General features: G+C 39.3%; 1 pseudogene; it reads right to left on the bottom strand.

The window, feature by feature from the left end:
• Positions 1-11,133: 11,133 nt before the first annotated feature.
• LOC147624943 (uncharacterized) lies at positions 11,134-12,713 on the bottom strand (annotated as a pseudogene).
• Between the last annotated feature and the right edge of the window lie 2,835 nt (positions 12,714-15,548).

The raw sequence follows: 15,548 nt of genomic DNA, 5'->3' as shown, positions 1-15,548 counted from the left end.
TCAACTCTATGGATCGAGATACTTTACAAAAATAGACCTGAGATTTGGGTATCATCAAGTTAGAATAAAAGCAGAAGATGTTGCGAAGACAGCATTTAGGACCCGTTTCAGGCATTTTGAGTTTTTGGTTATGCCATTTGGGCTAACCAATGCTCCAGCGACGTTTATGATACTAATGGACAGTATTTTACGTCCATATCTGGGAAAATTCGTAGTAGTTTTCCTAGATGATATTCTTGTGTACAGTAAGACACTGAAAGAACACACAGAGCATTTACGTCTAGTGTTCGAGTTACGAAAGCACAAACTATTTGCGAAGAAGAGAAAATGTGAATTTTTTGAAACAGAAATTCACTACCTTGGCCATATTATATCCGCCGACGGTACGCGGATGGAGCCAGAAAAAGTAGAGGCTGTTCTTAAATGGCCAGTGCCAAAGAATCTCGAGGAACTGCAGATTTTTCTTGGCATGTCGGGGTTCTACCGACAGTATGTGAAGGACTACACGAAGATCGCAGTCCTGTTAACTGACCAGTTTACGGTCAAAAACAAAAAACATTAGTTGGGGGGAAGCCCAATAGAAAAGCTTTGATAAGCTTAAGGTGACCGTAGCAGCTACACCTATTTTGACTATTGTGGATCCAAATGAGCCGTTTGTTTTGGAAATAGACGCTAGTAATGAGGCCATTGGGGCCATACTTATGCAAAGGGGACGCCCAATTGCATTTGAGAGTAAAAAGTTAGATTATGCGCAGCGTAACTACTCGGCTTATGAGCGAGAGTTACTAGCGATAGTTCATGCATTGAAAAAGTGGAGACACTATTTATATGGTGCTACTTTTGAGGTCCGGACAGACCATGAAAGTCTGAAATGGCTTTCAAGTCAAAATGAACTGAAGGGTAGAAAAGCTCGGTGGGCGGAGATTCTACAGGAGTTTGACCTTCAGATACGTTACCAGAAAGGTAAGTATAACGTGGTGGTAGATGCACTTAGTCGCATGCCATAGATTAATGAACTTAGTTTCACAGTCTTCAAGAATGATTTCTTGGAGTCCCTACGTGGTTTATGTGAGCACGATCCATCTTTTACAGAGGTCTGGTGCGCTGTACGCGTACGCACTTCTTCACAGATGCGACCACCTCCCTCATTGCCACGTATTGCTAGTCCGGAGAGACTGGCCAAAGGTGAAACGGGAAGGGAAGCGAGAGTTAGTCCGGAGAGACTAGCCGTGTCTTCTGGGTATAATTTGGAGCCGGAGAGCTCTGACGTAGGCCTTTCATCACCTTTGACTGCCACGGCTTCAAAGGGGAGTGATAAACTTCGTCGGGGGGAGAAATATGCTAATTACTCCATTGACGCGACGGGTACTTACTCTACAAGGGTAGAATATGTGTACCAACTATTGGTGACTTTTGGGCCCAAATTCTTAAAGAAAGTCATGATAGTCCAAGTGCGAGTCATCCTGGGATTCAGAAGACCTATGCACTAGTAAAAAGACAGTTTTATTAGCCTAGTTTGTTTAAGGACGTCCAGACTTATGTGCTAAAATGCAGTAAGTGCCAGGTCAATAAACATGAACGTCTTAAGGTTGGAGGACTACTCCATCCATTGGAGATTCCTCAAGGGAAATGGGAAAGCATTTCCATGGATTTCATTACCGGTTTACCCAAGACGAGTCGAGGGAATGACTTGATGTGGGTGGTAGTGGACAGGTTAACTAAAATGGCAAAGTTTATCGCCACGAAAAAAACTGTAAAAATGCCAGAGTTGGCAAAACTCTTTATTGAACATCGCTACAAGCTATATGGCCTGCCCGCAGATATAGTGTTGGATAGAGATAGAAAGTTCAACAGTCATTTTTGGAGGAAAATCTTCAAAAAGTTGGATACTACTCTGAGTATGAGTACGGCAGATCATCCGGAGTCTGATGGTCAAACTGAAAGAGTTAACCAAATTCTAGAGGATATGTTGCGTTCTTATGTTAGCAATCTAATTGGGAAGAGTACTTGCCCTTATTAGAGTTTGCCTATAACAGCTCCAAACACTCAGCTGGATTTACACCATTCATGTTAATGTATGGATTCCAGCCGAGATCTCCGATGGCTGTAGGCCTAGAAAAGGAGAAGATTCAAAATCTGTCAAGGATTTCCTTGAAGATATGAATGATATGCTCAAAACCGCACGTGAGAGCATTCGTAGCACTCAGGATCGCACTAAAACTTATGCGAATAAAGGACAAAGAAAGGTGACCTTTGCAGAAGGTGACTTTGTATTCCTCAAGGTTCCTGCACAGTCAGAAACCATGAAAATGGGAAAGTGTGATAAACTTTCTCCAAGATATTGTGGTCCTTTTAAAATCCTTAAGAAGATTGGGGACGTAGCATATAAACTTGAGTTACCAGAGAGTTCTCAAGTCCATCCTATCTTCCATATCAGTAAACTGAAGAAATCAATTCACGGGTTAGAGAACGCAGTTTCTCCAGAGATTTTGGTGGACTTGATAGAGCCACCAAAGATACCACATGAACCTGAAAAGATTCTACAGTATCGTGATAGACAAACCCAACATAAAGTGTACCAGGAGGTACTTGTTACAGATAGGGATGAGGAGGTAGCTACCTGGGAACGCCGTAGTGCAATTTCCAAAAGGTTTCCCCAGTTTGTTTTCGAGGACGAAAACTCTTCTTAAGGGGGGGTAATGTCACGTACGCTGTAATGCCTATGACCGACGCGACGACAGACCGGATGGCCATGTCCGGGGTTCAGTGGGAGAGGACGCCCATGCGGAGTCATGGGCGGCCAGGCTAGTGTGGACGACAGGCCACACACTATATAGCCTGGGGGATGAGGGGCAATCCTTATTCTTCCTCTATGGCTGGGTGGTGAGCCAGAGGTCATCCCCTCTCGTGGTAACGCCCGTATAGTGGCGTTATGGATATCTAACAACCACACATTGGTTGAAAGTACCTACTAAAACAAATCACTTATGAATCAGTACAAAGCATTGACACATACCAAAATGCTAACACTTTTCCAGTCTTGATAAGCAGTGAAAGTCTTGCTTTCAAGTAGGACTTTCAAGTGAAAGTCCTGCTTTCAAGTAGTCATTTTACTACTATAAAGGAGTGCAAATCTCTAACAAGCACTCAAACCATTTAAGTTGTGACAAGCTATGAAAAGGATGGAAAATCAGGAACAAAACACCATAAACATTGTTGGTAGGAAACATACCTATGTAATGACTCCACAAGTGGTGTTAAATTCAATGTCTCCTTGTCCACTCCATACTTCCAAAGTAGATCAGTACATGTAGTGATTTCAGCTTCAAGTTTCACTACTTGCTCTTCATAAGAGGCACAAGGTTTTTCTTAAAATCTTCTAATTGTTTCCTAGTACTTTCTAATTGCAATGGAATATAACACCACAGGCACATGTGGTAAGAAGTATCCTCTTTCTTTTCATTTAATGCTGCTTTTATTTTTGACAGTAATCTCTTCTTCACATCCACTTTTTTGCCTTGCTCGAGAAGCCATAGCAACCCAACATACTCTGCAGGCGGTGGCAGCATATTCACTTGGTGAAATTCTTTGAACAATGAGCACCCCCATCTCTATGAGCCTCTTGTTGAGACAATGAGCACCCACTTTCTTTAGCCTCTATTTTAGCCATTTTCTTAGAGGATGGGGTTGATTTGGAGGTCTACGCATTGCATAAGCCATTGTTACTTCCCCAATGATCATCTTCCTCTCTAACACTCCTAGTTGCCCTCTATTTAATTATCTTCTTTGATTGTGCCCATGACACCTTGTGCTTCATCTTCTTTGAGGGGACTTTGGGACTTCTTACATCTTTCAGATGTGAACCCTTGACCAAATGTAATTTTAATTTCATTGTTAAAGGGGGGCTTGTGGTACACTTTGTGGTACAAAAGCACACACTCCTTAACCAAATATGGGTGAACAATACTCAAATTCATCTTCATGTTTTTCTAAGTGAACACTGCTACCCTTATTTATTTGGAATGTCTTCTTGAATCCTCAATTAAGTCTCATGCATATCGTCTCACCATCCAAGCTAAGTCCGTACACTCAACATTGAATTCCTCTTTTGTGAAGCAAAATTGAATAAGCTTAGGATATTTTAAGTCTAGTACACACGTCCGACGCACTCTCCCAATAAGACCAGACAAACTCCATACATATAATAAGTCATTTCAAACCAACTTTCCACTTGGAATAAACACCTTTCCCATTAGAATTCAATCAAAGGGAATAATACTTAGCACAATTCCCACCAAGATATGATAAAATACGATCGAAGGGAATATGACTTAGCCGCATGCTATCCACTTGAAGAATTGGGAGCCTGCTTGTGTGCTAGATTCTTTATACTTACAATTTGTCATGTCAAAATAAATAATATTATAATCTATGATGATTAAAACAAATCAAGGCTCATAGAGAGAGGATAACCCAACTCTAAAAAGGTTACTTCTTTGTAATCATTATAAAATAGTAAGCCATTCACTACATACAGTGTGCAAGACATACAACATATAGTGCTACTGGTTTGAAAATTAAAATGCATTCAAGCTCTGAAAAGAACTCAAACTATGAAAAGCAGTCAAACAAGTAATGTTATTGCTCTCAAATGTCTATAAGCTATGAAAAGCAGTCAAACAAGTAATGTTATTGCTCTCAAATGTCTATAAGCTATGAAAAGCAGTCAAATCCATTCTAGTTCTCTTGATTTCACACGACATTTTTTATTTGTTGAAAAATAGCAAAGTAATAAAGGCTAGATATTGTACTTGTACTTGAAAACCTAAACAAAGATGAACACAATAGCTGGTAGCACTTAGAGTCCACACGATCTTCCTTCTTCCTCACATGCAACTAGATATTTCTATCACATTGCAAGGAAGTAATTAGTAAAACAAAAAAATAAAAATAGCATGTTATCTACCTCATGCAAGTTTTGCATGGAGCTTGTGGCATGACAAAGAGAGATGCCACATGCTCCATGCATGCCTTAACACTAGTAGCATATAGTGTTTGTGGAAAAATAGGAAAGAAATGAAGGGCATAATCCTCACATGAGGTAGGAAGGAAGGAAAGAAAGGTTGCATGAAGCAAAAGGAAGGAAAGAAACCTTGCATGAGAGAGAGAGAGAGAGAGAGAGAGAGAGATAGAGATAGAGAATATACCTAAGAACTCAAAAACAAAATCCATCATGAAGCTATATGGAGCCAAGGAGGGAGGGAAGTTATAGCAAGAGTAGGAGGAGAGAGAATCAAATGAATGCTCAATCATGTATACCATCGTGTATTTCTCTAAAGTTGTCAACAAAATGAAGGCCTTAAGAAAATGATGGCCCGTTTTCATTTCCCAAATTTGTCAATGAAATGATGGGGCCATAATAAAATGATGGCAGCCCATTACTCACATATAAGTCATGTACACCATTTGTGGTAGTCAAAAACTACCACCGTGTATTTCTCTAAAGTTGTCAACAAAATGATGGCCTTAAGAAAATGATGACTTGTTTGCATTTCCCAAAGTTGTCAATGAAATGATGGAGTCATAATAAAATCATGGCCCATTTCTCACATATAATTCACATACACCACTTGTGGTAGTCGAAAACCACAACTAGCTTGTATTCTTCCAAGTCCAACTTATTGTATCATGCATGCTTCATAGTATTCATTCCTTAATGCTTTAAGCCCATCAATGACAATGTGTACATCATCCATACATGTTGTATTTCTCTCCCATAGAGTCATGGTGTTCATACATAAGCTTATCCATGGATGCCATAGCTCAAACAAGCTCAAGGTCTATTCTTTGTTTTCAATTTTTAGGTCTAAAGAGCCAAGTTGTTTTTGTTGTAGCTCAAGAGCACTTAAAATACTTCAATTTAATAATTTGTGAATAATTTAAACATTAACTAGTTGATTTTCAAACTAGTAATTAGCTTAATTAGGCTATTGTCTGCAAATAGACCCTTCAAAATAGAGTTGCATTGATTTTTAAGATGATGTCTAGCTCATTTTTGTTGCTCTGCTACGCAATGTTGGGGCTCACCTCTTCTTGTTTGCGGTTGTATATACACTCTATAGTGTGTATGGTAGCTTATAGACATATCACGTGAGCTATATTGCTTCAACCATGCTAGACTATCCTCTAAATACTATACTACACTATCCTTTGGTACATTCTATGTTGACTTTCTCTTTACTCTGCCAACAATTATTTGACTTGTCTGTTGGTACTATAAGCTCACGGAGCTCAATACCCCTTGTGTTTAGTGTTAACTACACTCTACTAAACTATGTTCCTGCTCTTTAACTCCAAGCTTAAGCTATGGTTGACTCATATAGCTCATAGTCTCCTAATGCCTTCCAATAGCTCTACATAGGTTTTTCCACTCTTCAATGCAAGTGGAAAAACAAATACTATATGAATATCCAATGTACCTGTAATGCCTTCTCTGTAACATGCCCATCTTCAATAATAATTTATGTCCATTTAATAAATGAATTTATGGTTCTTTTTATATTGTAAAAATCATCAATTTATATAATTGATCTATTTCCACTTGGAATCTTAAAATTCTGAGTCCAAATTTGAAATCTGTGCATGATTTTACTCTAATATAGGATTTTACAACACTCAAATACGAACACCGAAATAAACCTCTACATAAATTTTTAGTCAAAGTACGATAAACTTCCGACCTTAATAAATGCATGTATGGGTGTCCGATTGACAAACGGACTACACCCCTATGACCAAGGAAACACCCGGGACAATTTCATCGAAAACAATTTCATAGTCGCTGGATGCATATCGAGCCCAACGCCCCGAAAAAGGGGTCCTCGCCCCAAAAAATCCGTACGCATACTAGGGTGCCCATACAAATGGGCGCGTAAGGACCAAAGGCCAACCATCCTAGCATATGGTCCCACTAGCCACATGGACACCCATGCGACCCACTAGCCCGGAACACACATGTGTATCCCACCTTTGTGCGTATAGGCACCACCCCTTTCCCCAAACTCATGCAGCCCACAGACCGGTGTACTTTCAATGTACACCATCCTTTGCACCCCACTTTGCTCTCTCCTTACCCATACCATCCCCTACATAAACCCCCACCAGCACCCCCTATGCTTGAGTCACCTCTGTGCATGTAGGCTCTGCCCAATGGCTCTCTGCAGCCAAAGCTCTCTCCAGCACTCGTCTCTAGCCCAAGCTCTCACCTCTCATATCCCCCCCTCTACTCTTGTGGAGGGGGTGGCCTACACTACTCTCCCCCTCGGTGTGAATAGACTTAAGGGGGGAATCCTTCCCTCCCCCCAACCCTCTGGTTCACTTTCCAGCCAGCCCTTAAAGACACTCTACTATTTTCCCCATCCCCCCCATATAAAGATACTTAAGCAAGCACACTTTTCTCTAAGAGGTGGTTTCGACAAAAGAGTATTTTGCTCCTCCTCAAAGATGCCAAAATGTTGTCTCGAGAAGTGTGCACGACAACAACGCAAGAGGGAATGCTTTGAGCACGGCCCCAATTCTCCCCTTGGGAGTCATCATGGAGGAGGAAATGGCTAGGTTAGCTTAAAAATCATTTTAAAAGAGGTTTTTAGATTAATCCTTGATGTTAGCATTAATTAAGAAAGATAAAGGATGCTATTTTTTTCCTTGCTTTGAAAATATCAAATCTCTTGTAGAATTGTTGCTTTCTCAAAAAAATAATGTTGTTTCTTATATCTTATGAGGTTGGATTGAGTTATTATTCTATCTTACTTAAATTAAAGTGTAGGTACATCTTCTCCCCACCTTGTGCTAACCTTGTTCCTATGCTTGTGTAGCCAGGCGCAGCGACATTAGCAAGACCCGAAGTCAGCCCAAGGTATCCCTCATACCATCTTCTCCCCACCTTGTGCTAACCTCGTTTCTATGCTTGTGTAGCCAGGCGCGGCGACATTAGCGAGACCCGAAGTCACCCAAGGTATCCCTCATACCATTGAACTTGCCAATTTGGTGAGACCTATGGATACTGCCTAGTTCCGTAGGCGACGGGCCCAAGCTAGCAGTAAATACACCCACCCTAACATATAGACATCGCTCCGAGAAGTAGGAGGATCAAGCGATGGAGCTTGAGAGGGCGACAAGCTGGCTTGAGTCCTCGTGGGATACCGACAAATAACGAGGTGTATGGTCTTGTAGGGATTGCCTAGACTATGGAGACTAGAAGGCCAAATTCTAGATTATTGGTGGAATAAAACATGGAATAAGAAAGCGTGGATCTAGCTATAGTTGGATTTGAACTTTTGTAATTAATTTTAATTAAGTTCTTTGTCTCTAGCATTGTTGTATCATGGTTCTAAGTCAAATGGTTGTTTTAATGAACAACATGTAAGATTCCTAATTAATGAACTTGTCTATATATGTCATACAATGTGGTAGGATTAATTAGAAAACAAAAATGATGGGTGAGTTGGGTGGAAAGTGGGAGGATGGATCACCCTGACGGCACCCAATTAGTCGGGTAGCTTTCTAACGAATCCAGTCAATCGCACTACGCTAGGAAAATAAGTCCCTAGGCAATTCTATTTTAGAAAACTAGGTCAACAGCCATGCCTTGCATAGATGGGGAAAAAGGTATTGCTTCTAGGAATCAAGGATAGATTTTCCCAAGATAGGTCAATCACTCTATGGGTGAATTGATTTTTAGAATCATTTAAGAGACCTCGCTCCCTCTGTGAGATAGAGCTAGGTCTTACCTAGTAGTCATATCCTCATATCTCTACACGGTCGAGGTGTCGATTGCTAGGAAAATCATTCAAAGGCTTAGTAGACTGTCTAAGGATTCCCCCTTTTAGGTTGGGGCACCTTACAATTGACTTGCTTTCCATATGCAATTTGCAAATTTGAATTTAATGCAATTTCTCACTAAGAATGAGACCTCCTCCCCCCACCATGTTATTATATAGCAAAGGGAATCTATCTCCTATGCCACATGTCAAGTATAGGAGATTTCCATAGATTACAACCAATGAGAGGTGGCTAATGCCCATCACCCCTCTATCGTAAGTCAAAACCTTAGGAAATGTGTGCGAGAATAATACCAAAGGATGTGCAATATTCCCAATTACATCTGAAATATGTGCACTAAAACAATGTCAAAAAGACAAAAAGACAAAAAGACCGGATGTATGAGAGATCATAGCAAATAAATACAGCATGGAGTAGATGAGTGAGTATATGTATATTAGTTATTGAAATCCAGTAAAAAGTACCTCTTATGTGAGTTGAAACACGGTTGGTGTCAAATGAGCAAAGAGGTTTGTTGTCCCAAACGATGTGTAGAAGAGAGGGGTAATGTTCCAAAGAGATCTAGCAGAGAGGGTTGTTGTCCCAAATCAAAGATGTAGATATAAAACGTTGATTCATATACTAAAGATGTATGCTACTGTAGATGTGAGGAGGTACTGCTCCAAATAATGAGAAGCACACGTGTTGCATATCCAGAGGAGTAGGCCAACAATGATTGTAGGTAGAGAGTTCTATGTTTGTAGACACCGACAACAGAATCAGAGTAAAAATGATGAACAACCTGTAGAAGTAAATGCGTCGACAGTAGTAGAAATAGTAGAAGCATACAGAGAATAACACTGAACAGTGAGTTGGTGTTGATGTGCCGGCAGCAGCATAAAAGTGATGATCTTTGGATGTTCTCATGAATGATGAGGCTTTATATATATATATATATATATATATATATATATATATATTTGTTGAAGGGGTGCTGGTCGGCCAGGGATAGCTATCGGCCACCAGTAGAACAGATAAATATATGCCAAAAATCACACCCTTTTGGGCTGGATAAAATATCACTTTGGTTATATTTTCACACAGGAGAGAAGATGAGGGGAAAGATCTTTGGGTAAGGTGGGTTGTTTTTTAGGGGAAGTAGAACATGTGCCTATCAACTTGTGTAGAGGTTGTTTTTTAAGTTTGGGCAGTACTAGATCAATGCCACAATGCAAGAGGTTTTCACATTCATAAATGCCCATTTTTAGGGTTTTCATTCACACATCTACCCTAAACACAAAAAAAAAGGTTTTCACATGAGGGTGATGGTGGAGGACCAATGCCAATCCATTCGTGAAGACGCTAAAGGTTGGGCCGGTTGACGGACTTTGTAAGTATGTCGGCATGGTTGTCCTCCATAGGAATGTACTGGAGCCTGATGGTACCAAGCTCAACCTATTCCCTGGTAAAATGAAAATGGACACCCACATACTTTGTATGGTTAGAAAAAATAGGATTTTCAGCAAGGGAAATTACACTCTGGCCATCGACAAAGATGGTGGAAGCAGAGTCAATGTAAACGCGCATCTCCTCAAGAAGTTGACAAAGATACATAGCCTCAATGGTGGCAACAAAGAGGACCTGGTACTCAGCCTTAGCGGAAGAATATGCAATAGTATCCTACTTCTTGCTAGACCAAGAGGGTACAAATAACATGAAGGTGTCATAATGGCCTGCATAAGTGGCGCTATGAAACTCCTCCTCATCATCTGAAAAGCCATCTTGTTGGGAATCCTTATCAGCTAGCAAATGGCTCCAAAGTGTGGTATTGCCACATCTCCACATGTGACCTGTTCTTACATCTTCTCCATTGCCCATGCCTACAAGGAAAACAAAAGCCTTTTTGTGCATAATGCACAAGTGTTATTCTCAAAATATCCATTCACACAATGCATTGCTCTTGAGCCCTTCAACGTCTTGCAATCCCATTGAAAGGTTCTCTAAACATCACTTTGCTTAACTTCCCAAAATACCCTCACTTTCCTCTTCTGCTTGTCATAAATAGCAATTGCTCCACAGCTAAGATGCATCCTTAGAAAAGCAATAGCTTCAGCTGCACAAGTCAAGGGCATGTTGTTTGTCTTCAACTACCCACGCCCAATGTTTCTTAAATGTCATCCCTTGATCTTTCAAACACTAAGCATGTAAGAGGAAACAATGTTGCACAAATAAGATGTCATGTTGTTTATCATCTAAGACAAAGAAATGCATGGTCTTCTTTATTGCACTTGATGCGATGTGAAAATACGTAATCTACACAAAAATAGTGACCTTCTTAGTGAACCAATGCATCGATGGAATTTTGTTTTGCTCTTTGAAGGAGTAGTTCTCCATGAAGTCTACTACAGAGACGACTACATCATCTCTGGAAACTGAGAGATGCAGTTCTTGAACTGTTGGGCTTGCCACCTGAATATGAAATTATAAATGATGAAATTTCTCAAGTGGTCTTGGTACACCTGCTCTGCAGAAGATCTCTAGGTATCATTGTCTTCTGGATAATGTCTTTGATAGCGCTCTTTCTACCTTCATTTTTCAATTCATCAATACCCACTATATTTTCAAATACCTTAACAGATACTTGCATACTCTTCTCATCAACTTCTCTTGGGACACATCTGCATTTTCCTTACACCACATACATCACATGTTCCCATTATGCATTTGTACCTATGGAATCTACTTCCTGGAGGCATTGGGTAGAGTATAGAGTCCCAAAGAGTTGTGATACTCTTACTTGTATTTTTTGATACAAGGCATCCATTGTTGGCATTTCCATCAGATTGAAGGCATATAGTGCAGTTGCAAGTGCAAAAAATCCCATGGATTGCAAATTTTTTAATCCATATGTGATTTACTGCCTCATTTAGAAAAATCATCTGTACATGCATAATACAACAATAGGTGTAGCGATCCCTCAATTTCTGAACAAAGAAGGGTTTCAAAGAATCGAAACAACGTTGCAAAATTTGAATATCTGGGTACTTTCCCTTGAACCTTAAATAAAGTTCAACCTAGAATTAAGTTATAATGTGTTAGATAAACCAACCAATATAGACTAATTTAAATAAGCTTTTTAAATTACCCATGAGTCACCTGAGGCTCCTCAAGAAGATGGATTGGATGTTTCACATATCAACATCTAGCTAGTCTTTTACTACAAACATCTTTTTTGTTGGGGGACACCCTTGTCTCATCAATCCAGAATTGAAATGCTATGTCTTTGACATTTTGAGTGATGTGGGTTTTTCGCCCATCATGTTTGTGACATGTGGATACAGGAAATGATCCATCAGCTTTGTTTGCTATTGTTAATTGATGCTTGGTTGAATATAAATTTCTTTTGTGGATCCCCATAAGCTTGGCATCTTGTGGAATGCTCATGTCAGTAATTTGCTCCCTGCTTTCACCATTCACCACAACATCAAGAGAGCTGATTTCTTCATGAAATGCTTATCTGAAGATCTTGGTACCTTAACATGATTTAAAGTATTACAGACGTTTCTTAAAATGTCCGATTCTAATTTCTTTGATTTTTCGCTAGATTGCATGTTCTTGAAACAAGGATGTCAAAGAAGTTGCTGAAAGATTTCCTTTCTAGTACTTGCATCCATCTCCATTGTTAATTTATCAAAGTGTTGTACCATAGATTAACATATTTTCTGTTTCTTTCATTCATCTACCACTATAGTATTACTTTCAGTCACCACGTTCATCATTTTCGCTTGTTGCTTTTACTTTTAAAGAGCCCAATATTCTCTTAGTGATTTTCTACTATTCATATTAGCTTCAATTTCAGCTTCTGTATTCAAGGATATTGAGCTGCTAGCCATTCCTTTAATTTGCACCATTGTTGTAGTACTTTCAAGGACTTTAATAGTGTTGTACTTTTCGGTAGTGTTGTACTTTTCAGCAATATTTTATCGCAACATGAAGACCATTTTTTAGTACTTTCTAGCAGTGATGAAGTGCTTTTCAGTAGTGTTGAAGAACTGTCGTGTGTGGTGATTATGCTACTTTCTCAGAGTAAGCAAGTATTAAGTTTCATACCTGCATGATGATGCTTCTATAGCAATGATAAAGTATTATTGAATTGAACTGATAACCATTTCTTCAATTTGCACCATTGTTGTAGTACTTTTAAGGATTTCAGTAGTGTTGCAGTACTCTTCAGTAGTGTTGTACTTTTTGGCAATACTTTTCCTACAACATGAAGACCATTTTTTAGTACTTTCTAGCAGTGAGATAAAGTGCTTTTTAGTAGTGCTGAAGACATGTCATGTGGTTCTTACATGCTATTTCTCAAAGTAAGCAAGTATAAAGTTTCATACCTGCATTATGATTCTAGTAATGATAAAGTACTATTGAATCATATACTTGTAATTAAATGTTCCAAATGACCTATAGAGAAGATCTATGACGAGAGATGAAAATCTCTAGAGACTATAGGAGGAGAGACCTTCATTCATATGGGAAGAGAAACATTTAGAGCAAGAGATGAAAATCTCTAGAGACTGTAGGAAGAGAGACCTTCATGCATGTGGGAAGAGTCTAGACCTATAGCATAGCTTGCTCATAGAAAGAAAGAGAGAGAGACCTTCATTCATGTGAGAAGAGAGACCTGTAGCATAGGTCGCTCACACAAATAAAGAGAGAGAGACGGGTCTATGTTCAGTAAATTACATTCATGTGTGTCAAACTAACTATTGTTAAAGAGAGAGAGTGCGAGAGACCATGGCCACGCTAGGTCTATTTTTAGCAAGTTGCATTCATGTGTGGCAACAACTAACCTTCGCCTCGAATAGCCATGCAATTACAAGCGTGACCAACAGCATGAATTTGTAAAATTTAGACTTTTTAGTACTTTTCAAAGCCTACTTTTAAGTAAGTTGCATTCATGTGTGTCAGACTAACTGTTGCTAAAGAGAGAGAGTGAGAAAGCAGGGCCACGCTAGGTCTATTTTCAGCAAGTTACATGCATGTGTAGCAACTAACCTTTGCCGAATCGCCATGCAATTACTAGCATGACCAATAGCTTGAATTTGTAAAATTTAAACTTTTTAGTACTTTTCAAAGCCTACTTTTAAGTGCTAAAAAAGGATGTCCTTCACATTCCTTTCCAGGCCACCTATACGAGCTTTCACCCTCTACTCCTTATAGTAATGAGGACCACACTAGCATGAATATTTCCACTTTACAATTAGAAAATAAACAAAAATGCATCCTCTTTCTCTGTAAGATTCCTCCCCAGCCTCTCAAGATGTCCAGCATCTTCCCCTGTAATCAAATCCCTCTTTAGAAATATAAAAGATCTTATTTCTACCAGTTTTGGCCTAGAGAGAAAATGTTCTAGAGAGAGGTTATTCAGATTTTGAATATTTTTGGATGGAAAAATATCTCTTCTTATTAAAATAATTTCCCCCAAAACAGAAGTTCAAAAAGATTTTCAGAAGGTGCATTTGAAATCAAGTATAATCTGTTCAAGAGGCCTTACCCTAGGGGTCCAGATTTTCGAAAAAATTTAAATTAAAGTTTTGAGGGGACAATCAGATTCATCCAAATGTGTGGAGAAAATAAATAGAAGAAATAAATAAAATCCTCCCAAAGATGAGTAAATGCTCACATAAGATGAAGAGTGGACTAAGGACCAAAGGAATTCTAAAAAAATGAATTTTTGACACCTCACAATAGGGATTCCCCCCCTCATCAATGAGGCACCTACTTCACACATGTGGTGGAGTTTTAAATCATCAAAAATTGAGATATTTCATCTCTCCTCTCTCCTAATTCAAGTCTAGTTCCAAAAAGTAAGCTAAACTGACCTAAAAATGGTCAAAAATTGACCAAACTGAACTAGAAAATTCTAGAATCAGTTTGCTTGGTTAGGAGCTCACTTTTTCCTACAAATAGAAGCCTCCCCCTTTGTTGAAGCTTAATAGTGTTTTATGCACTATTACTCTACTCCCCCTTTGTTGAAGCTTAATAGTGTTTTATGCACTGTTACTCTACTCCTCCCAAGAGCCAAGAACTATGAATTTCTTAATAATTCACTAGTTTTTGACCATTCCCTCTTCTAAAGAATTGGTGGACACTCTTGTTGCAAACAAGAGTAGAACCCTCAAACCATCAAGCCAAAGGAAAGCTCCCAGAATTCATGTAAGTTAGAAATCTTATTGAATTGGAAATTTATAGATGGATACCCCAAATCTATCTGGCATTCCTGATCTCTCCCAAAGTCAAGATATGATAGCCTTTGCATTCGACCACCTCATCAACTCTGCTACGGTCCGAGTAAGCAGAGTGAGACTCGCATGTCGTTTTGAGAGTCTTTACTTTCCTGATCCTCTTGAGCGACGTCGGTATATGTGGTTCTGTGGAGGTCAATGTATTAATGTCAGTACAAGTTAGCATCAGAGGCTCAGGCAACATATTTCCTTGGCCACATGATTCTGATAAGGCTAGGACTTGTTCAGCATGTTCAACTCTTTGATCATTCACCCAGGAACTTCAGAACTTCATGCCGATTTTTTTGGCTTCTTAGCTGCTTTATCCCTAGAGATAGAATTACAGCACCTCTTTGTGTAATGAATCGTGTGTACCATGGCATGTCTCCTTCGCAGTTTCTCTTCTTTATGTGAATACGATTGAGGCAGTTTCTCTTCTTTATG

This window comes from Cibotium barometz, chromosome 24, assembly GCF_041138505.1.
Source record: "Cibotium barometz isolate CiBa-2024 chromosome 24, ASM4113850v1, whole genome shotgun sequence".
Lineage (NCBI taxonomy): Eukaryota > Viridiplantae > Streptophyta > Polypodiopsida > Cyatheales > Cibotiaceae > Cibotium > Cibotium barometz.
This window is presented reverse-complemented; position numbering and strand designations above follow the sequence as displayed.